Below are 24,230 nucleotides of genomic sequence, written 5' to 3' on the forward strand. Positions count from 1 at the left end.
CACCTGGGAACCAACCCAGCAGACACTGAAGGACACTGCGAGATGAACTCATCAGAACCACATCATCCAAAAACAGCGGATGAGATTCTAAAACTGCAAAACTGGACACCCGCTATGCCCTAGCAGAAGCACATGCACGTTTTTGAGGTGGTGGAGCAGCTGCAGCTAATATAAGCACAAATGAGTTTTTTTAATAGTGAAATTTAGCTGCTGCATTTTTTTAAATCAGACATCCTTTATATGGTATTTTTTGTGTAAAAACTCACTACACCTTGACAAGAATATCCTATTAGAAACTATAACTCTATGCAGCGGTTCGACTCGATGTGGGTGTGGATAAGTGGATTCTGTGGGGGAGAGGGAGGGCTGCACTGCTGTGGGAGTGGTCTCAGCAAACTTCAATCTTGACCAATTAAAGTGTCTCTTAGGAGTTTGCCCAGTATTGATGCCAGCTGTTCCCATATTTATGAATGAACTAAGCTACGTGAGACCAGCTGTCTACACTGCTCAGGCGTTAGAGTCTGCGTAAGATTTAGATCGAAATTGCCACACCGCCATATGCATCTCCAAGATGCACGTTCTCGAATCCGCAACCAGCTTTGGTGATACAAAAAACAGGATTGGCTGGCTTTCGTGCCACTGCGCAGATATACTGTCTGGGAAAATAAAGCTCATTGCACTCCAACATGAATAAGACATGCTAACAATCTAGCAGCCGTGGCTAAGACTGGCTTGTGACATGCATGTGCACATCTGTGATGGGCATGGCTTTGGTCTGAGATGTGGAGTCAAAGGGGAAGAGTGAAGTGCGCCACTAATTCAAAGTTTGCTAATACTCTAAAATCTGCGAAATTTATTTGCGTTCAGGATATATCGGGTGAATATCAGAATGTCAAGGATTCCACAAACACTGCCTGATGCTGCAGGTCAGAGGAGACCTGCCGTCTACAGCAGTTTGTCCTGATGGTCAGCACTGCAAGAGAGCTAAGTGAAGGAGGAGGAGGAGGAAGTTGAGTGAGGGAAGATGGGAGACTGGGGCAAGGCAGGTGCTTGTGTGCACCGCTGATCAGCGAGGGGCCAAATTCTCCCAAGCACAAACATAAATGACTCTCAGCTGTCAAAACACGTTTCTTGGGATTGATGACAAAGAATAATATTTATACTTTGAATATTGATGAAAGAATAAAAAATAGGTACGCTACACCATAGAAAGATTACTTTTCTCATCCATGGTTAAAACGGCAGATGCTTGAGAAGCACGAGGTGTCAATCCATGCTTCTCTCCACCGAAGTATCACTGGTGAATTGAAAAAAGCTTGTGGGGGTGTTTTTGCACGTGTTTGCATGTGCAAAACTCAACTACTGTCTAACGTTTGTGTTTTAAAGTTGTTATTGACTACATGTGAACGTAGTTAATGGAAGATTGAACTTGTTTCTAAATTCACACCCGTCTGAACCAAACACATGAACAGACAACAATGGTGGAGAATGTGGGCCCATTTTTTCGACATGTGGGCAAGAGGAAATTGTGGGCAGGAAGATAATGGCCCTTCACTGCAAAGTAGAGACTGTGAAGTGCAATCATGCAGGGTCCAATGTGTGTTTATTTATTTATTTATTTATTTATTTTTACACATATCCTGAAATATTAAAATGACACGTCAATGTCCTATCCGCTCAAGCCGGGTACTAAAAATGTCACCTCAAATTTGCTGGCTTTACCAATGCGCAGACATTAATGGTGAATTGAGCAATGACAAACCAAATAGATACAAGGGCATATTCTCCCGTGTGCTTCAGTCAGAAAAGTCGCGGTGCTAGGCACTTTTTTTTTTGTCTGCGCAGATTCTCCCATCAACCTTCATGACATGTACACACTCTGGCTGGAACAACCTTAAAATAAGGCCATTTTCGCAAAGTCTTAAGCATCTTTTGTCTTCTATTTTCCAGCACTAGCTGTAATAAGGTTTAGCATCTCTGGAGGGCAAAACATCCATATCGCACTTTTTGAGTCATTTCATAGCCACTGACAGCGATTGAGGACATGGAATTGAAGCTCCGTGTCTGCAAAGTAAGATGTAATTTTTTTTTATCCTTTAGTTATTTTAATAAAAGCATACCACTGATGCAGTGTGTGAAGACCTCTAGATCGAAGATTTGGGAATGCAATTTCTCCTAACATGTCTCCTTTAAACTTCGGTTGACCACAAGCGAAACTACACGCCATATAAAGCTAGTCTTTCACTGGCTGTACTTCTTGGCTTGCATTTGGTTCATGTACTGGGCACCAGACCAGAAGGGGTCACTCTGTCACCATCCCTGCAACTGAGCCGACAACCACTCCAACATCAAATTAGACTGTTTTAAAACGAACACACAGCATGATTAGGAAACTATAATGGTCCATCTTTGTTTGTTTTCCACATACTGAAAAGCATTTGTTTTTATCACAATGACATATTGAGATGATTTGAACATCTGTCGGTCTGCTTCAGACGTCAGTAGTAAAACTTGACGACCATGTGTCCTTCCAAGTGTTTCTCATCAGAAGTTTACCATGTCTGCTTTTCCTCTGATCTCCCTGACACAGATGTTGTCTCTTGAGCACAAAGCACTACCTCGCTCATATTCTATTCATTTTTCTTCCAATTGCTCGGTGCTCGACTGCACCTGCGCCACCACGCTCTATCCTTTTTCCTACCTGGGGGGGGAAGGTGAGCGAAGAGGTTGCTGATTTATATTCATTTGTGGTTGATCTCTGAGGAGTGAAAGAGGCAGACAGACAGATTCAGCGAGAAAGCCCTTGCGTCCCCTCCGAGAGTTGAAGATGCGCCTTCACCAGTGCAAAAAAAAAAGAAAAAAAAAAAAAGGACCCATTCAATCAATTTGATTCTCCCCATAGCCTTGTCCAATCAACTCGTGACCTGGAACAGAAATTAATAACCACACCGTCGGTAATAAATGATGGCATCAAGCCAGCCATGGACATTTCAAAAGCCGGCACATGCGGAGAGCTGAGCAAGTTGGAACCTCCCCCACACTTTTCCCGGCCACTTTCTATTCTAAAGATAACTCTGACGCGTCACCATTCAGTTCATTTGATTGATTACTTTGGTTCAAGATGTTTTCACTTACATCTGCAACTACAAAAGTTCAGTCATTCACATCTGCTTCTCAACAATGATGGATGAATTCAAACTTCTGTTTAGTCCCAGATTGTCATTAATTAATTGTAACTGGCATGAGGGAACCATCTACGATGGGCTAATCGGAAATTAAAATGTGATGATACATTTTGGTGAAATGGGTTGACATTGCGACCTTGAAAATAATGTAGTAATTATATTTCAATTATTAAGCTCTTGCAAGAAAAAAAAGTAATTTTTAAATTATTGTCACAATGTCAATAAAAAAAATATTGTGTTTACTAAGATTTTCTTTTTCTTCCCCTTGATGTGTGTGAAGATTCTCAGTTACGTGTCATGAATCGAGGAAAAAAGAATCATCTTGTTGGTTCCAAATTTGTTTTTGTTTATTTTTTTGGGCTCCCCTTGTGTTTCTAAATTGTTCCAAACTCATGCTGATCCCTCTGAAAGCTCTGATTTCAACATTTTTGTCTTTCGAGTCTAAAAACCTAAATTCAACACTGTTAAAACAACTGAAACACTTAAAAGGCATAAATGACTTAAAAAAGAAAAAAAAAATTCAGATAAAAATTAACATAAAGCAAATGCGTGTTTCTGTTAAAGCTGTGTTTTTTATGGTAATGAATTGAAAGGGTGGGAATCACTTGTGGTGTTCAATAGAAAATTACTAACTAATATAAATCAAGTTTAATTATGTGAATCTTGTAATTATGTACAGTTATTTGTTCTACTCTGGGATCCTTCTTTGTATATAAATAGTACCAGTTTAATAATTTGATACGTAAACTAAGGGGTAAGACTCTATTGTACTTCGTCCTACTCCCTTTGAACATGTAAACAGAGATCATCTATAACGTCTACTAAAGATTTTCTTTCCTTTATTTCTTCCAATGTTTGTTTTTATTTTGCAATGTGTTCATATGTTCAATAAATCAATCAATCAAAAAAAAAAAAAAAAACACCCAGTCTTAAATTATACAGTAAGTATTCCCACCTTACGGACCTCTGACAAACGGAAATTCCCTCACCAGGAAAAAAAAAACCGGTCGATTCCTCACACCAGAAATTCCAATATCCGGAACCTGGAAGCCATAGCGAAGCCCGCAGAAGCGCAAACTCTAGCAGTTGCCGCTCTGTTCAACGGAAAAACTTTGACCGCTCCGCCATGATCTGATCCAAAACAGCGACATGTAAATGACTTCTTATGCATGAGGTTTGTCGTTCATGGCATCCAAACAAAGAACGATAATGACCGTGGAAGAGAGTGAAATGCATCCAATTAAAAAGAAAAAAACTAAAAAAAAAAAAAAAAAAAAGGCTGAATTTTGTTAACATACTTGCACGTTCATACAGGTGTTGCGAGCATTGTGACAAACTTGTGTGTGACGAGTGCGTGTGTGTCCGCATGCGTGAGGAAGAGTGCAGTGGCAGCGAACTTCGCACATGTACCATAGTCGTTTCCCACATCAGGAAATTCTGTTATATGGAAAGATTGGACCAAGCAAATATGATTTTCTACTACAGAAAGGAAGGTCTCAACAGCTGTAAGATTCTTTCAAGACAACAAGTAAACAAAAGTTGACTTCTTCTACCTTAATTCATAAAATCTTTTTGTGTGACTGTTGTCACATTGTGTGCCTGTTTCAACACTTTTCATACCGGATTTCTCAGTTCAACTCCGCCATTTCCAAATACTTCAATGAGGGTGTAAAGCATGCGGCACGTATTTTTCTCACCCGGGACTAGTTAAATTATTTCCAGCTCCACAGCAGAAGTGGCCATATTACATATGTTATGGCCATACTGTGTGTGGTTTTCTTAAAGAGCATGGTAATTGTGCTCGGCAACAGCTTGAAGGGTAATTGCGCGGGGTGTCTCCAGAAAGCCCAGCAGGCACTGAGGGTGAAGGGTTGGAGATGGGCGGGGGGGTGGGGGCATGACGGATCACAGTTTTGCATCAGATCTCCTCTTCATCACCAGCAGACCCCCTGCTGGCATGAGACAATCTGTCAATCTATATGTTGACATGCTCCAAATGCTTGACAGGAAGAATCTGCTTGTGCCTTTCCAAAAGATCAGATAAAGTGGCGTGAAGCTGTTCCCTCCCGACATAGTAGCTCGTCCGGTCGATGACATCATCGCTGGAGTCAAATGAAATATATGGACAAATTGCGTTTAAATATGTTCTGAGACAAGATGAATTAGTTTGTGACAGGCGTTTGGATCAGTTGTTACTCTATGAACCATGTTCAGTGTCCTCAGACTATAAAACTGATTAGCTCTACTAACGGGTCCAATTTGCTGTCTTTGTGTGGGCGGACAAGCATCATTTTGATGCAAGTTTTCACGTAATAAGTCTCTGCTCAGTCTCAGAGAAAATATTGTGCCTGCAGGAGAGTCTCAACGATTCTTATGATTAGAAGAGAATGGCTCATTGAGGGAGGCCATTTATTATCAGAACTGAATATTTTCGTTCTCTAATGGAGATGAAGTACACAGCTGGCAGAGAGACAAACCACACCTAGACAAGCCGTTAAAGTTAGCTCATGGTGTCAAATCTGCCGGGATTGTTGTGAGAAGGTTGCGTTGATATCTTTCAATGGAAACATTTTGAGAAATGGATCACATCCTTGATGATTTATATCCTTTATGTCTTCGTGAGAAAGGGCAGCAGCATGACAAACATGTCATCCAGCTTGGGACTGATGATTGATGAGGGGTTCTGCAAGGAGCACAATGTTCACCCTTTACACTTGTGACGTGTACTAATGCGATATCCGAGCGGAACAAATCACAAGAAACATTAAATGTGCGACTCAAACGAGATGAGATGAGAGGTTTCACTATTTTGGCATTATTAGTGTAATGGTTCGCACTGCTGACTTTCATTCAATGTTTCATTGACAGTTTTGGGATGTTCGGGTTTATCCATTTAGATGAAGCCATTAACCTCGTACCATAAGTATTGAGTACTGTTTGCTACCGAGTTGTATCAAAGAATTTGTAAGTGAGACAAAAAAGGAAGATCAATCGCATGTTTAACTATTATGTTGATTGTTATTATTAGTTTTATTGTTACTACTACTATGATTTTGATTTTTTTTTTTTTAAATGTGTCTTTCATCCCTCCCACCACGTCATCTACAATAAATTACTATGGACCCTATTTTGATTCAAAGCGCAAATCTACCGCAAAGCGCAGTCTAACTTTGCACATGGGTGTGGAGTTTTCTTCTTTTTGGTATTTTGCTGGAATGTGCACTGGTAGAATTGGTTGTAACAAGACGTTTGTGAGATAAAAATAGTCTTTTCCCAGGCCATCCCTTATTTGCATCAAAAGGAGGGTGGTCGGAGGACAATTGGAGACTGCATTGCACCCCCCTCCTTATGCTATTAAAATATTTTTGATGAACTCGCATTAGACTGCCTGTGCTGCAAAATAGACCTGCTTTTGAGAAGTCTAGAATTTAGTATACTTAGTCTACAGACTATTTTCTGTTACCAAATTGTCGGATGACTCCAGGTGCAGCGAAACGCTCAAGCAACACCGCCCCAAAGACATAAATAAAGTGACACCCATTTTTACACTGAGCTCACAGGTGGCACTCGACCAAAATAGGGCCCTATGTTCTTAGAATCACACACTCACCCACCCCCCTGGAAATTGGTCCATTGAGAAGCAACCAGTCTAGTGTACTATATTCACACAAGTTGCCAAAATATACAGAGGAGTGAAAATGGAAAAGCGTCATACAAAAAAGTTATTTCGGGAGAGTTGTGCTTTAAATTCTCATCCATCCATTTTCTAAACTGCAAGTCCTTTTTGACATTGATCACCAGTCAAAACGCAGGGCACCATTCACAGTCCTAGGCACAACTGTGGGCAATCTAAAGTCTTCAGTCAATCTAACATGGAAGCTTTTTGAATTTGGTGTGACCAGAAAAAAATAACACCAGCCCAGGAAGGCCATGCAAACTCCACACAGGAAGACCTGAGCTGAGATTTTGACCCAGGACCTCTCTACTGTGAGCAAATATGCGAAACTACAAGTCCCCTAAATAGGATATAGGAAAAGAAAATGAAATGATGCATGGTTTAAGCCAACTGACTACATTTTTAGGACTTTCTCTGTCGTATTGAGAGTAGAAATTTCGAGCGGTTCAGAGACCTGTGAGGCAATCGCAAGGATTTAACAGCAAAGAAAAGTTCCGGGAAGTTTAGCTTTTGTGAAACTTAAAGAATTTGTCATGCGGTCCTCTTCTGTATGATCCGGCGTCAAGGTGGACAACAACACATCCAACCAGTAGCAGACATGTTGGTAGTCTCCATCAGTCAAGAAGCACACATGTTCCCCAACATTTGAAATTTATCCGTTTTACACCAACTGTGTAAAACAAGTCAGCAGAGTGACAAGGAAGCTGCCAAAGAAGCCATTTGCTCCAAACCCGATAACCACTGACCCAGGCGGCTTCTTAACAAGCCCTGAAGGAAAGTGGATGTGTTGGTGTCACTGCCTGCAAACAAGCGTCTCCACACTGTCACATGCGATCTACATTCACAGCGTAAGAAAGTGTGGTGGGGCAAAAGACAGGACGACAAGCTGCCAGCTAGGAATGTTGATACAACAACACAGAGATGTTGTGTGTACCACCTTTAACCTTTGACTGTGAGGAAGAAGCTGGCAAATCTGCTGTGCTAATGAAAACAAGCACCACTTTAACTAAGGATATTTCTCGTGCACCAAAATGGACACACAATAGTTTAGTATTTTTGCACAGATTCAAACATAAAAATCCTCTGGAGATTTTTGTAATAAAGCAAATTATTATCACCAGTTAAGAGTATAAAAACATTTTTTTTAAAGGTTTTTTAAAATCAGTTTTCCCTTACAAAACTTGTCACTTGAGTCATTCCGTGAGAATTGTGCTGGTCATCACTTTTACTGCCGGTTATTTTGGTTTATCGAGACTGTGAAAACCTCGCTTCAGGCCTCCTGGCTAAAAATGGCCCTAAATCCTTCCTTTAGGGTCTTTTCGTTCTCAAATGTTGTGTTTTCATACGGCTTACAGCAGTTGGTTTTGTGTGTGTGTGTTCTTTTTTAGTTCTAAGATCAGTAAATCTGCCTCGAGGGTACAGGCTTGACCCAGGAATTGCTTTAGGAAACGAACCATATTTGGTAACTGGGTGAGTGTTTAAAATGGACCACACATGCCTCACTACAGTCACACTCAATGTATTTCGCCCAGCCAATCAGCACAGAATATCCCAATCATAAAAGAGAGAAAATATATTAAAATGTGCTATAACATGATAATAAATTTGTAATTCATCAATATCAAGTTTAACCCGACGCATATATCCACAATGGAAACCGGAGCCTCTTCCTTCATGGCCGCTGAACTGTTTCTGACCTTACCTGACTGACCTAAATGCGAAGTGACGCTCAGGTAAGCGTACCTGTGGGCTTACCGTGCTATTTGTTTGTCAAACCGAAGCACAACTGACAAAGGGCAAAAAGAACACACTTATGAACAATGACTGATGTTTATTTTGATCATCCTGCGCTTCAGTGATCCTGCGAGTTTTTGCCATACATAGATGTAGAATTGAACTTGATTAAATGTAGAAATTGAAATAGTTCCAAGGTGTTTTAAAAAATTGCTCTGTGACATGCTTTTGTAAAACTCGTAAAAATATAAAAAAATATTTGAAAATATATAGTAGAATTTTCACACTATTTTTCTCACCTTGTTGAAAGTAACTTGGCTTACCTTTTGGTTTTGACATGATAACATTTCGGACAGTGTAGTTTGGGGGCTAAACTCGGACCATGCCAAAGATGCTCTGGATCTTTGCCAATTCTACTTGTCATTTCAGCATGTGAGCTATTTATAAAATGATAATGTCAAAATGATCTACCGAAAATTAAAAAAAAAAAAAAAAAAAGAGAATTACGTGTATGTTTAGATATACTGAGAATTCTTGAGACGTACAATATTGTGATGCATTGATTCCACCACTAGGGGAACGACGAGAACAAAATGAGATGAAAAAGGAGCGTACAAGCGTTTTCGGAATACAACAATAAACACCACTTGCATAATTGCATGAACCCACCATGCATAATACAAGTGAACATTTTTTTTTTGCTCCTTAAGTGACGCTGATGACTTGCACTGAATGGAATTAGCCAGTGATGCATCAGTCTGGACATTAGCTGTTGGTAGCAAGCACACATGCAAATGATCATCAGCCACGGTGGAGAACACTACTGGCTGGCTTATTAATGTTTTTAACAACTGCTGAAAATTTCCCTGCCCTCGCCAGTCAGCTACAGCAGGGCTTGAGTGTTAGTTAACGCCATGGGATCGACTGACCCTTCCTTGGCGATCGGTTGCTCACGATCGATGTAATGGGGACCCCTGGTGTAGAAACTCAGTGTAGGGGCACTTATGTATATTAGCTGACGTTTTATGATTTCACACTTGACAGTTGGACGGGTACCACAGAAATAACATTTGTATACAACTAATTATAAAGCCAATTTTTTATATTATGAGCTCTTTGACTGTGACTCCCGCAAATATTTTTGCTTGGTGTTGGAAAGACATGGTCACATATAGATGCAAAATTGACTGAACATTACATAGAGGCCTAAAGCAGGCACTTTTTTTTTTAAAGGAAAATACATTCCGGCCCTCGAACTGCTAGTCCTTGACTTGTTGCCACAGTTTTTTTAATTCTTTTAGGCAATGCACACACTGGCAATCCCATCTCAGATTTTTTTTTTAGTTTGAACATCAAAAATCACATGGTATATGATTTTGTTAAAACTTATCTGGACCACATGTGGGCATACTGTACATTGATGTGTGTTTCAAACTGGATTTGTACAAATTCATCCTGAGTCTGCAACCGATTTGACCAGGGGTGGGTAAACCTTTTGATTGGCGGGCCACAATGGCTTCTAAAATTTGACAGAGGGGCCGGACCAGGAGCAGATGGATGGAGTGTTTTGGTAACCTCATCTAATCAGAAAAAATACATACATTTAATTTTAAATGAAAGTGAACAAAAGCATTACAACAATATATATGTCTTTGAAAAGCCAAAGTATTTAGAAAATAAAACATTAACAAGGTTTATTCAATTAATTTTTTTCAAGGCGGGCCGGATTAAAACGTTTAACGGGCCACAAGTGGGCCCGGGGCTGTAGTTTGCCCACCCCTGGATTAGACTGAACTACTCAAATGGCTTGACGTATTTGTACAGTTGTATATCATCTTTGCGTTACTTTTGTGTGTGTGTGTATTTCATATCACCTGCACTAACAAAAAATCGGACTTGATCATTTGGAAATCACTTACAGCGCGCAGAACAGATTCCGATTCCAGTCTGATTAACTAATAACATTTGCTTGCTGTGTGATCAAGGCTGTTGTAAAATTCTGCATTTTAGGAATTCCATCCTGAATACTTTAAGTATTTTTTTTCCCCAGTTAATTTTAAAACACATACACACACACACACACTCACGATACCCTTTTGGGTGTCGCTATCTTTTTGCAGACATCAGCTGCTTTCCTTCTGACTCTGACAATGTGAGGAGCCAAGAGAAAACGCAAGAGTTACAAACACTGCAAAGTCACCCTTTCCAAAGCGGCGCTGCAATTTGAATGTTTCCTTCGATGCTGGCTTGTCCTTGAGCTCATGTCCACTCGCTCCCTCCCTCCCTCTTGTACTCTCTCACTGTTAGCCTCTTTGTAGGTTTTGGCTGTAGATGAGAGCTTCCTCTGATGCCGTATCACAACATGACACTGGTGAACACCGACTGTTCTTTTCAACTGTCTACACAAATTACTCCTTTTCTACCCGCCCCATTCTGCTCGCTTCCTACACTGCTTGGGACTGGATTTTACTGGACCATTGCCTGCGACTTTTGCAGTCATTAAATCCGGTCTACAATTGACTTACTGTCCTTGCGTAAAAGTGGGAGTCACTTTGTGAGCAAAAATAAATAAGAAATTCTTCACTTACACCGGGTACAGGCAGTGCAGTGATTGACCTAGTGGTTAGAGCTACTGCCACACAGTTGAGAGATACTGTGTTTGAGTATGCACTCTGCCCCTCCAGCAATGAATTTTATGAATTGCTGGTGCATTAAGAAAAAAATAAAAACTGAAAATGAAAATAATAAAGCCAATACAAAACTCTGAGTAAGAGTGGGGTCCAAATTTAGTTCCTCGCATAACAAAGGCTCACGATTATTGTTTATGCTAGCAGAAATGCTAGTTGGCACAGGTTGTTGCTGAAAGGGCAAGCAAAGGTTAAAGTTTTCCACGGTCCTGTCTTTATCTGCCGTTATGCTAATTACTTTCTGGCAGTAGCCATATATTTGCCATACACATTTGGAATGGTACCAGTAATCTCAGCCAACCTTCAGTAAAAAGGCATATCTAAAATGGGACAACACCCTTGGGCTTCTAAATGCAGACGCTAGCTTTCATCATTTTGAAAATTCACTCACTTTTCTCAAATAACGTGCATAATAATCAACAAAATAATAATAATATGTCATCTTCTGGTATACATTTGAACCACGAATACATATTTCAATAAAGTATTTGGATTTGTGCCTCGATGCAAGCAAACAGCTCTGAAGCCACCGCTAGCGAATGACACTAATCCATCCGAGGAATGTACTAATAGGTCTGTATGGGGAGCTTAGAGTGAGTGCAACGCGACTGGCAAAGAACAAGAAGTCAAGTCAACTCATGCGACCGTGACGGCATTTTAATCATCAGCAGACTAAGACAAAGACAATTGTTTAAGAAAAGATGAAAGCAGGTCGTGTGAAAAGACAAACACAGCACGTTCAGTTACGATACATTTAGAAGATTGGTATGTATCTGGTGATAAAACATCGTTAGACATACTACCTTGCCTAAAATAGCAGAAGATGGTTCCAATCCATCGACCTCTGGGTTATGGGGCCAGAACGTGGCCGCTGCGCCACTCTGCTGTTCGCTGTTCGATGTTTGTATTGTTCACTCTTTCAAACAGGAATTGGGTCAGAAGAGGACGTTCCCTTAGGTGCCTATGTTCTCTCGTTGGCTTGTGGGCTCTTTGGAGCATTATCAGGAATGAGATGTAGGGTTGTGGGTTGGCAATGACTTTTAGTTTTGCTTTTCAGGAATTTAGCGTCTCCCTTTCCATGTCCTTGATGTAAAGGTTGGCTCTAATGGGAGATGCAGGGGATCCTACCGCTCGGACGAAGAAGTCTTAAACTTTCGAGTTCCTATCCTATCTGAGACGGCCTTTTGAGGTCGTGTGGCCGAGCTGTGCCACTCTGCTGTCCGCTATTGGTTCTGTACTGTTCACTGTTTCTGTCGAAAAGGAATTGGGTCAGAAGCCGCACTAGTTGAACTTCCCTTAGGTGCCCATGATCTATTGTGGGCTCATTGGAGCATTATCAGGTGTGAGTTGTAGGTTTGTGAGTTGACAATGACTTTTAGTTTTGTCTTTCTGGAGTTTAGAGTCTGCCTTTCCATGTCCTCAATGTAAAGGTTGGTTCCAATGGGAGATACAGAGGGACCCGGTCAGACAAAGCAGTCTTAAACTTTCGAGTTCCTATCCTAGTAGGGGTTTTTATGGTAGTGTGGCCGAGCGGTCTAAGGCGCTGGATTAAGGCTCCAGTCTCACTTGAGGCGTGGGTTCAAATCCCACCACTGCCACTTATGTTGATGTAATATACTCCATGTTACAGGTGTCAAACTCTGGTTCTGCAGTTCTGCTTGACCCTTTGTTATCCGTCTCTCCAAGCTGCAACACACCTGATTCAAATGAACAAGTTAGAAGCATGAAAAGTAACTTGCTCATTTGAATCAGGTGTGTTGCAAGAAGATTGAAAGCATGCAGGAAAGCGGCCCTCCAGGACTGGAGTTTGACACGCGCTCTATATTGTTGTCTTGCCGCACAAATCTATTCTGTCCCGACAGTTTCCTCCCTAAAATCAACAGATTTTCCTTTCACAAATTGAACTGGACTGCCAACAATGCATGTAAATATACTTTCGGTGTTAAAAGTGAATTAAGGCGGATTTTATCGCTGTTAAATGATTGAATCGTGGAAAAGGTCGCTTCCGCTGAGTGAGATCTATAAAAATGACACATCTAAAATACTTTCCCATCCCAATAAACACTGGGAACAAAGGTCAATGGACAAGAGCCAAAGATACTAGTGAACCTGCCCCAAGTAGCAGAGGATGGTTTCGATCCATCGGCCTCTGGGTTATGGGCCCAGCACGCTTCCGCTGCGCCACTCTGCTGGCAGATATTTGTTGTTTGTTTTGTTCACTCTTTCTGTCTGACAGGAATTGGGTCAGAAGGGAGAACCTGAACTTTCCTTAGGTGCCTATGTTCGCTCGTTGGCTTGTTGGCTCTCTGGAGCCTTATCAGGTGTGAGTTGTAGGGTTGTGGGTTGACAATGACTTCTAGTTTTCCTTTCAAGAGTCCTCCACTCACTGACGGTGTCTGTGTGTGCTCAGTGACTGGCTGGCGACCAGTTCAGGGTATCGTGTGCCTTTCGCCTGTAGTCAGCTGGGAACGGCTCCAGCACCCCCCGTGACCATGTGCAGGAAAAGCGGTATGGGTGATGACTCGTGATACTATGCTCTACAGCTATACACTCTCCTGGTGTTAATTTGACACCTACGGTGTTAACTTTAACACCAGTAAAGTGTCTACATGTATCCACACTACTCAGTATAAAAGTAATATTTACTAAGGTGCTGAACGTTCAACACCCAATTGTGTGTCATGGCAGCAGTGCCAGAATATAAATATTCTTTTATTATTTATTTATTAATTTCAGGCAAATTATACAAAACAGCAGTAAGGAACAAAGTTCTTGCATTCATGTGAAAACTGCCAATCGTGCCAAAAAATACACTCAGGTCAAAAACACCAATAACAAGTAAACAAATCCTCCTCAATTCTAAAAGGTTCAGGTTATAATCAAAACCCATAGTAATAACATTTGTGGTCAAAACAAAAGGCTTTTTCGTCATCAGGATGTTTACAATTTTCCTGACGGTAGGGAATTCGGTACAAAACATAGAAACATTCCTTTCTGGCATTCATCACTATAGTTTTTCACCCAGGAGGTAGTGGCAACACGAATCATTACATATTTGTCAAGACCCCAACACTTGTTTTGAATGGTGTTGCATCTCTCTGTGCGTGAACCTTCATGCGGGTGCGTTATGCTTTCATTTCGACACTTAGGCAACTGGCTGGTTGGCCAAACGTTTCATCATCATAGACATGAATTCATCACCCGTTCAGATGTTGAGTGGTCTTGCAGTGTCTTTGGCCCAAATTCAAAATAGCATGGGAGCAAAAGAGATATATACATTACATCAAACATTACATAATCAATTTCATTTCCTGTAGGCCTAAATGGCCAAATGAGAAAACCCGAGGTTACTCACATCACTACTGTCGTTGCTGAGGCATTGTCTTCCAGATAGGATGAAAGAACACTTGGCTAGCAAATGACGTTCATTTGACTGAATGGAGTCAGCTGGGCAACTCACCAGGGCACACGCATAACTCGTTGGCAGGTTTGTGTTTGGTAGAGGGCTCCTACAAATTCACACATAGACGACGGGATTTAATATCAAACCTGATTCAAGCAGAGTGAAAAAAAAAGTCACGTAAATGAATTGGACTAACCCTGCAGCTCGTCACGTTAACTGCTTGCACCTGTGTGAATCAAAACATGTTAAATACCGTTAATAAACCCAATTGTCATTGAGAATACAACTAAGATTGGCCAAATGGCCTTAATGACCGATACACATCTAGATTTTAAAGTGCTGTAAAGATGTTGACAGTACATGGAATATCAATTATCCATCCATCCCCTAAACCATTTATCCTCACGTGTGTTGCGGGGGTGCTGGAGTCTATCCCAGCAGCCGTTGGGCAGCAGGGTGGGGTACACCCTGAACTTATTCCTGGAATATGGGATATTATTTATTGAATAAGTATTGTTATCTGTTTTAGACAAAATGAACCAGGAAACGCAAGTGGAAAACAATTCATGAGGCAATTTTTTTTTTCTTCAAATACCATCATGTGAGGGTTTTGCCTACCTTCGGGAAGTTTGATTCCATCTTGCAAGTGAGGAGGAAAATGATGCTGAAAAAAAAAATGTAAGGACAACATATCAGTGTTACATTTTGGACTACACTGGCTAATTAATTACTGAGTGGCAATAGTGCACCAGATTCTGTTTTTAACACTGTCCGTGAACTTGAACGCTGCCTGATTTTCAGTGAAGTGACAATAAGTAGTTAAGAGAATGCGTTGATATTTATGTTCAAGACCTGGCCGTTTTCCAAGCAGATCAGGAAAGGAAAAACATGCGTAACACACCCCACACCACAGGATAGTTGTCCAGGATAATCTGTTTGAGTCATCAGATAATCGGACTGTTCTGACTTTGAGTGGAACAACAAAAAATGCCTAAATGAGGATATCCCCGCTCAATTGCAAAAAGCCCCCAAAGCAGGAAAGTGCTTACTCACTAAAATTTGCTTTTCCTCACAGACTTTGTGAAAAATCTGACAATGCTGCTACAACACAATATAAACATGCCAATTCCACGAGAGTGTAGTAAAAATATGTTTTTCAGCTGCGACATCATGAATGTGAACGTGTGAATATAGATGCAACTTTGTCTGGCATGCTACCTGGTGCCAGGTCTGTTGGAGCAGCAGATGGTTGCTTATTAGATCTTGTCGTTCGTGCATATAGTGTGATGCACCGTGCGGCAATTTGTTTACATCGAACACATTCTGGCATAATGATGCTTCCATGATGGCTATGTGATGCTTCTATGATGCCTGGAGAGAGTAGAGGGAAGAAACAGTGCCAACACATATACATATGAATTAAATAACTGCCTGCCAATCCCCCCTCCCCACAAAAACATATTTTCAAGTCCAACAATTCCATATGAGAATATTGTGGTCTGTCCTGGAATTTAGAAAACAGACAGCGCCAGGAAGTTATATTAGAGGATATCAACTGAGTTACAAGATGCAGATGTCCAGGTCTCAATGAAATAAGAAAGTAAAGGGAATTTTTTATTTAAATTCTTGGACTCATTAGGTGACAGATTATTTGTGGAATGTACGAAAATGTCCACAGCTTGGATCAGACGCATCTGTGTGTCGGGGATGGATGGGTACAGCCATGTTACAGGGTTCTTTTTTTTTTTTTTTGCAAAGGCGACGCAATACATTGAGGAGAATGACAGCTCAGGGCAAACATTGCAATGCGTCCACACCCACACACAAGCACGCACACACGCACGCGCATACATTTGCAGGTGTCAGCCAGGGTGGAGCATCTCAACACTGTGGATGGAACACATCAAATGAAAAGTAAGAAAACAAACCTTTGGGAAATATCACAACAGCCTGTTCCCATTTTATATCAACGTTCCACTACATTTTGTTATTGTTGTAAAACTAATTTAAAGTTATATTTGATCAATATTTTGCCAGTCACTTTGTTCTACTGTTAAAATAACCTTTATGTTCAAGTTTTGTTCTTTAACAATACTAGATTTTCATTTTCTGATTTTGATCTCATTTCAGAAAAAAATCCACAAAATTATGGTATGTATTATTATTATTGTTATTATTATTATTATTATTTTTATTAAGATTGTTATTATGATTATTATGCCAGCAACGAAATTGGGGTGGATTCAGAATCATCACAAAAATATATTGAAAAGTTTACTTGAATCTCTGTTGAAAAAAAAAGGTAAAAAAATAAATAAATAAATTGTTGATCAGTGTAATTATCATCCTTGATTGTAGATTTTTTAGTACTTCAAAATTAACTTTGTTTGAATTTGTATTTGGCTTAAAATGAACTTCATTTTAGGTCATGTGATGTTCATAAACTGAGCCATGAGCCCCGCGATGTCATTTTCAGTGCACAGGGTGTGGCAGCCCCCTGAGAAAGATACAAACGGGATTTTTCTGCTTAATTGAAATTCCACAAATGCAACATGAATCATAATACCATTTTAGGCTAATGGGGGGGGCATAGAACACATCATTGTGAAAATTTAAATTTTTTTACTTGAGTTCCGTATTGAGGGAATTAATTAGATTTTTTCTCTATCAGTTTTTTTTATTTATTTATTAAAACTATGAAAATACTAGTGGTGGGTGGTCAAGGCCTTCAAGGTGTTCTCTGATGGCCTAACATAATCAAGAAATCATGATCATATTCTTCACATTGATGTCATTATTAGATTTTAGGTGAGAGTTTTTAATCCAATCAGAATTCATCTAGCTTGTGTTGCCAGGCAGATTTCACGATACCAGTAGCACGCGCTATTGGTCCGATGCCTTCAGATACAATCGCGCGGCGTCTGTTCTGTGTCTCAAGGCTTTTACAATTGATAGACAGTTGCGACTGCCGATCAGACCCGATCACAGTAAGGCCTTCTCGCTGGCCTTACGCAGGTGATAAACGCCTTTTGTGATTGGATATTCACTAGTGAGGGGGCAGCGCTATGCGTAATCAACACACCCGGAAGTCCTAACTGGTGACCCTTCTAAAATCTAAAACATATTCTTTCTTTTTTAAAACCACAATGGCCAAAGGAGGGAAAAATGTGGATTTAATTGCAGATACACTTGCAAGGCCATTTTCAAGACGGACCTTTCAAGAGAAGTTAGGTCGTCCAACACTCACTCAGTATTGTGTGAGTGTGTTTCTGTATATTATTTGTGCAGACGTGGTGTCATAAATGATTGTATTATGAGGAGTATTTATTCAAGTCGGACTAAGTAGGTCTTCACTGAAGGCCTGCGTGTGAAATGCACGACCCGCCATTGGAAAATACTATTCCCTAACCCAACCCTTAATTTATTTGCTAAATATAGCCTTCTTGTGCCACAGATTGTCAGCCATGTTTTTAGTTTTTGGAGTGTGATGCAACTTGACCCGCGATTCATTAGAGTGTATCACATTGTGGGTGGCTGTATAACTGTGCGTGTGAATGGCACTGAAAGGGGGATGGTGCTCTTCTCAAATGAAGAACAAACAAGATTACAGTTCAATACATTGTAATTTACTGCCAGAGCCCAATATATCTTAGTTGTCCAGTTATCAATATATTTTGACCATATACAGTTTGCTATGTTGTGCTGATGTGAGGCCAGTGTGCCACGTTGTATATCCTCCTCCAATTGATCCGGGCCTTTCATTATGCAGCAATGCATTGTGGGTGGTGTGATGGAAATATGAGCTTGCTCCTCGCAGATGCTTTTGTGGTTTGAGCTGCTCCAATTGCACGAGCCGCCGCTGCCCTGGAGCACCCCAGGGGAGCACGTTATTGTCATATGGCGTCGACATGGAAGATGATAATTAGACACTGGGAGACAAAGGCCACAATTACATCCGCCACAAGCCAGAGTAGAGGAAAGGGAATGAAACATTTTGTTTTCATACCTTCAACAAACGTTTGTCTCCGTGCTGATGACGATGAGAAAGGTGCACAAACTAAGAGGTGAAAGTCTTGTTTGATCGTGAGTCTTTGTAATTACACACATCAATTAGACAGGCAGCACCATGAGCGTGTGATGTCACTCCAGAGAATGACAAGCCGGTGTTGTCTGATGAGAGCAGCATTGTTTCTCTGAGATTGAATGTTTTCATCGTGAGAAAATGAGTGTTTGCATTTCCTTCTTATGTTCTACAATAGTGATCGCATTGGGAATCCATGTAAGATAATGGCTGGGGTCAAAAGTCAACTCTTTATGACCTTCATGGATTTAATTGCAAAGTGCATGTGTAATATGAGCTAAAAAAAAACAAAAAAACAATTCCAGATCAATGTCTGTGTGCTCATACACACAAACACTGAATTCATGTGATATAATGACCTACTTTGGTTTGCATGTAAAAAAGAAAATCACACTGGAGCATTTGAGATGTTATTTCAAGGGCAAAATCAGGTGAGGATTTAGTACACTGTAAGTGTGCTTTCATCCCACTCAAGTGCAATTTTCATTTTTTTATTTCCACGTCGTAAATTGAGCTGTCACTCACTCAACCGAAAAAGGTGAACTTTAATTTGTACTTATTGAAGCGGTTAATGAACTATTAAGAGGAATCATTTTACAGCCGAACATTTAAAGTTGAATGCCCATGAAATACGACATTTCAGTGTTTACCTGTAGATTACATCCAGCCACCAATTACAAAATGATAACTCTTAGTTTTTATTGCCAATACCCACTTCCTACTACTACCTACTTACAAAAGGTTCCTGTCATTTTATAAATAAAACAAAGAAACATCATAGATGAATACAGACATGATCTTAAAATGGATCATTTAACTCCAATTGGTTGCTGACCAGTCCACAGTGCAACCCACCTGTTGCTTAATATCAGCGAGGATCGGGTTAGTGTTAAAACATTGCCTTCACGTTTATGAAGTCCTGCGACCCAGACTCAAGAAAAGTGAACAGAACTGAGCAGACAGAAGAGCCAAAAAGCCAGATGTTAAAATAGATGTTGGCCATTGTTGAGCCACAAGCTTGAGGTTATCAGTGCTGACACATGGCTGCTCCCATCTGCCAAGTCTGGTGCTCGTCTGGCCTGAACCACTGATACAGTTGTTCTTGCCCGTACACTTATTGCAGCTTACCAAGTCCAAATCATACGCTGTGATACTCTGTCATTGAAGAGACAAGTACGGAACATTAACTACGTCATCATCATTGCTCTACTGGCACATTACTGTGCACTCCTTTCACATCTGGTCCTCATTGGTATGTTAGAAATGACTTAAAAGATACTCACAATAGAATTTTAACGAACAAAATACCTTTATTAGCTACTCATACAGCAAGTAATAAACATTTTAGGCGATAAGGTCATTGTCAGAGTGAAAGAGAGGGGAAGCCGTCAAAATGACGGCTCTGGTAGCTCTAGTAGTTGGAATTAGTAATGGTTCCAAATGGTGTGTCTATGTGGCTTCATCCAAAGTTCCAAGCACATGTCTCTCAGGTTCATCAAAGACTGTAGGTATGAATATGTGTGCGGATGTCTGTTTGTCTATATGTGCACTGCAACTGGTTGGCAAGCAGTTCAGAGTGCCCCCGTCTCTCGCTCAGTTAGCTGGGATTTGGACAGAGAGTAAATGCAAAGAAGCAGGTCAAGAGAAGAGAGACACAGGGAATGCGTATCAGGCGAACTTTGAATGAAGAATTGTTTAAAAATCTGAATCCAGATTAAATCTATCCATCAATTTCTTCGAGTAATCAGTTCCATTAGGGTTGTGGGTAAGTTGGAGCCCACCCCAAGCCGAGAGGCGCACTCTGGACTGGTTGCCAGCCAAGCAGGGTACATAAAAGCATGAACCTAACGTATGTTTTCAAATTATAGGAGGAAACTGTTGTAAACTCAAGCACGGGGGGAACACACAAACCCCTCAAAGGATTACCAGAGCTGAGATTCCAACCGCAAATCTCCAAACTGTGAGGCAGATGTGCTAAGTACTACTCCATGCTGCTAAACCAACAGTCCAAATAGGACTATGACACTTCACTAATGGCATGCAGTGGTGGGTTTGATGGAACACCATAGGATTTTGTGCAGAAGCCTGATACGGGTGAAAAATCAATGAGGTAAAAAAAAACAATCTGTTCATGTGGACAAAGCTTGCTTCCCATTATACAGTTTGATGGGAAAGCACACGTTAAAATGACTAATGGTATTTTTCCATCTAGTAACACTTGATCACAATTTGCCTCTGACCTTCTGCTCCCACGCGTTGGATCGATCGCATATCCAGTTTAAGCTTTTATAGCTGATGATGGGTCAGTGGGGCTTGTTTGTTATTCACCGCGATACGCCCCCACTATCACACCTTGCATTCACCCCGTGGACATCAATATTCCCATGACCCTTCCAATCACCATGCGGACCAGGGCCCAGACTAGTACAACTTTGCATAATCAATATGCAAAATAAATAAATAAATAAATGTGGAGAGTTTGAAGACCTCCCTAGCAGAGCCCACCCGCTTGCAAGCGGAGGAGGAGGCCAATTGAGAATCGATTTTATTGCTCGTCGCTCGAAGGCTGAGAAGGACATGAGACAAGGACAGCCAAGCGCACCAAGATAATTCCGTCCTGTTGTATCTATTTGTTCCTGTTTCTCAAACTCATTTACACTTTCACTGCAAGAGACAAGGGTGACCTTTGAAAAGGTTTTCCCTCTTCTCTCATTCCTTCTGATGTGTTTGAGGCCAGGTGCGGCCAGCAGGGAGCACGTCACTTATTGGGTGCTGCCCTTCACTGGCCTCTTAAGGAGGGTGCTCACCTGTGACTTGATTGACATGGATAGCGACAGCCTTTTGGGATCTGAGAGGCGGATGGAGAGATGACGACCCTGCCTTCGATCAGCGTCTTCCTCTCCATTCTGTCTGTCTGTCCGTCTGTGAGGGGAGAGATGAGGACTGGCTGCTCCCCAGAGGGCTAGAGGCAGTTTCAAAGTGGAGAGATGACAGATAAGCAGTCCTGCTGAGAGAGACTTAATCCTGCTGTTGAGCCTCCCGGGCACGCAACACTTGAGAGTTCTGTCCTGGCCACAGACAACAGGGTTATGTTTCAGCCTGTGTTCGTAAGAATCAAAGACTACTCAGCCAATCCTCGAAGAACCCGAAGGAAAGTTTAAGTCGGGATCCTGATGGTTTTGAATGGATAGCACATTATGTTCTGAGTTTTGGCGTTCAAATCTCAGCTCAGGCCATCATGCAATGTGTTTGCATGTGCCTTTTCCTCAAAAACTTGTCGGTATGTTAGCTTCATTAATGGACATGATAGATTTTTCCATCAATTCATCCGTCATCTGCTCCGCTTTTCCTCACGAGGGTTGGAGTCTATCTCAACCTCGGGCAGTAGGCGGGGTACACCCTGGACTGGTTGCCAGCCAATTGCATGTTACACTAAGACAAACAACCATCTGTGCTCATTACAACACCCAGGGGCAGTTTACAGCACCCAATCAACCTACTACGCATATTTTTGGAATGTGGGAGGAAACCCAGAGAAAACCCACGCAGGCACGGAGAGACAATACAAACTCCACACAGGAAGGCCGGAGCCGGAATTGAACCCTGCACCTCAGAACGGTGAGGCCGGAATTCTTTCCCCCTGCATCACTTTGTGCGGCCCACTATGGCATTCTAATCTTGACTCTTTCATTTCTTGCTAAATATTTCAATTTTGGCATAGCTTTAGTCCCCAAATTGCAAATTGTCTGCTCTTTTAACAAATATTAGAAGCATATTCTTAAGAAGGAAAAACAGATATTTAAGCTCTATTCATAGAAGGGGATTGCTCGGAGAGTGTCTCTAACTTCTGGTTCCCTGGTATGCACATCGACAACGACCTGACCCGGAACATTAACACCGGAGCGATCGTCAAAAAGGAACAGTCGAGATTATTTCCTGAGGATTCTCAGAAACAACAACCCCACACAGAAACTCCTTGTGTCCTTTGCCCCCCGATGCGCCATTGAGAGCATCCTTACGTACCGTGTGTGGTTTATGCAGCTGCACAGCGGCAGACAAGAAAGCGCTCCAACGAGGCCAAGAGGATTACGGGAGGCTCCCTGCTTTCCTTGGTTGATACAGTTCTCACTGCCTAAAGAAGGCAAAATACAGGGGGGATATAGAAAGTCCACACTGCCTGGTTCAAACGGCAGGATTTGGTGATATAAAAATGAGACCAAGACAAACAACTTCAAAACTTCTCCCAACCTTCACATGATCTCTAATTTGCAGAACTCAATAAAAATATATTTTTGAAAGGAGAAATGAAGATAAGCAACTGAGATAATGTCGATGCAAAAGTCTGCACACCCACGTGTAACCTGGGATATGACTGTTCCAAATAAATAATAAAGCACATTCAACTCATGTAGGTACAATGTTCATTTGGTGGTTAGTTTACGCCACTCATTACGTTTGGAATTAATGCAAAGAAAAACATTTTGCCTCGTGCATTTGGTGGATTTCAAGAATGTTTATACCAAATTTGGAAACTTTTTCGATTGGATGGATGGATGAAAAACAATGAACATTCAACTGTAGGTACTTTAGACGTTTTTTTGCAAAATTTCTGGCTGTTAAAAAACACTTTCGTACTGTGCATCTCTTTTGTGTGTCGGCCGAATGTTAAAATGTCAAACAATTTTAATAAGAATCATATCATATGCGATTGAAAGATTTCCTTCCTTCCTTGTTGTTGCTTGAACTAATGTTTAACACTGATAAAAATATTTGATACGATGCCAACAATTAGCAAAGGCTGACCTTCACCCGGTCAACGGATACACGACCCCAACCTCTCCAAACCCTCCCCCCTGTGCCAGCTGTGCTTTGGGCACTTGGAGTCCTATTCTGGGTAACATGATCCCAACTATGGTGACACTCACAGCAGGCGAGCATCTGCTGAGGGACAACAGTGTCCCTCTCAAATGCTGTTTATGTGTGTGTGTGTGTGTGTGCGGAGAAATGCTGAGGTTTGTTCCACAAACTGCTGACACTACCAAATATTAAAATCGATATTTCCTTGACTGTAAGGTCTCACTATCTATTTCGAAGAGGTTTTTAGCCAATTGGATCAAACTTTTCTGCTTGTCAGCATGAGTCCCACTGTGTCATATCCTGTCTCCGAGCATGAATTAGAATCCAGCTTTCTTCGAATCTCTCTCCATTTGGCACCTGTCTTTGGCTGCCGCTTGAACCCGATCGTAGCGCCCGCCTGCAAATCTCCCCCATCTGAAACAACACTGGCAACACTTGCACCTTGGGCCAGCCCGGCCCCCCATCTGCTGTCCTGGCAGCGTGCACACGCATGGAGCTTATCTACTTAATCTCACAGCTCAAAACCAGAGCGCCTCCACATGCACGCACACGGCCATGCTGCCATTTTGGCTGGACTGAGGTCAGATAGCGATCACGACGTTCCTAA

At 41.3% G+C, this 24,230-nt stretch overlaps 1 non-coding gene across 1 annotated transcript; it reads left to right on the plus strand.

The window, feature by feature from the left end:
• The first annotated feature begins 12,798 nt into the window (after nt 1–12,798).
• Nucleotides 12,799–12,880, plus strand: trnal-aag (transfer RNA leucine (anticodon AAG)). Its single transcript has one exon. It is a non-coding gene; the product is annotated as a tRNA-Leu (tRNA).
• Nucleotides 12,881–24,230: the final 11,350 nt, after the last annotated feature.

The sequence above is a fragment of the Idiotropiscis lumnitzeri genome, chromosome 9 (assembly GCF_059441095.1).
Source record: "Idiotropiscis lumnitzeri isolate Australia: NSW breed Sydney's pygmy pipehorse chromosome 9, RoL_Ilum_1.0, whole genome shotgun sequence".
Classification (NCBI taxonomy): Eukaryota; Metazoa; Chordata; class Actinopteri; order Syngnathiformes; family Syngnathidae; genus Idiotropiscis; species Idiotropiscis lumnitzeri.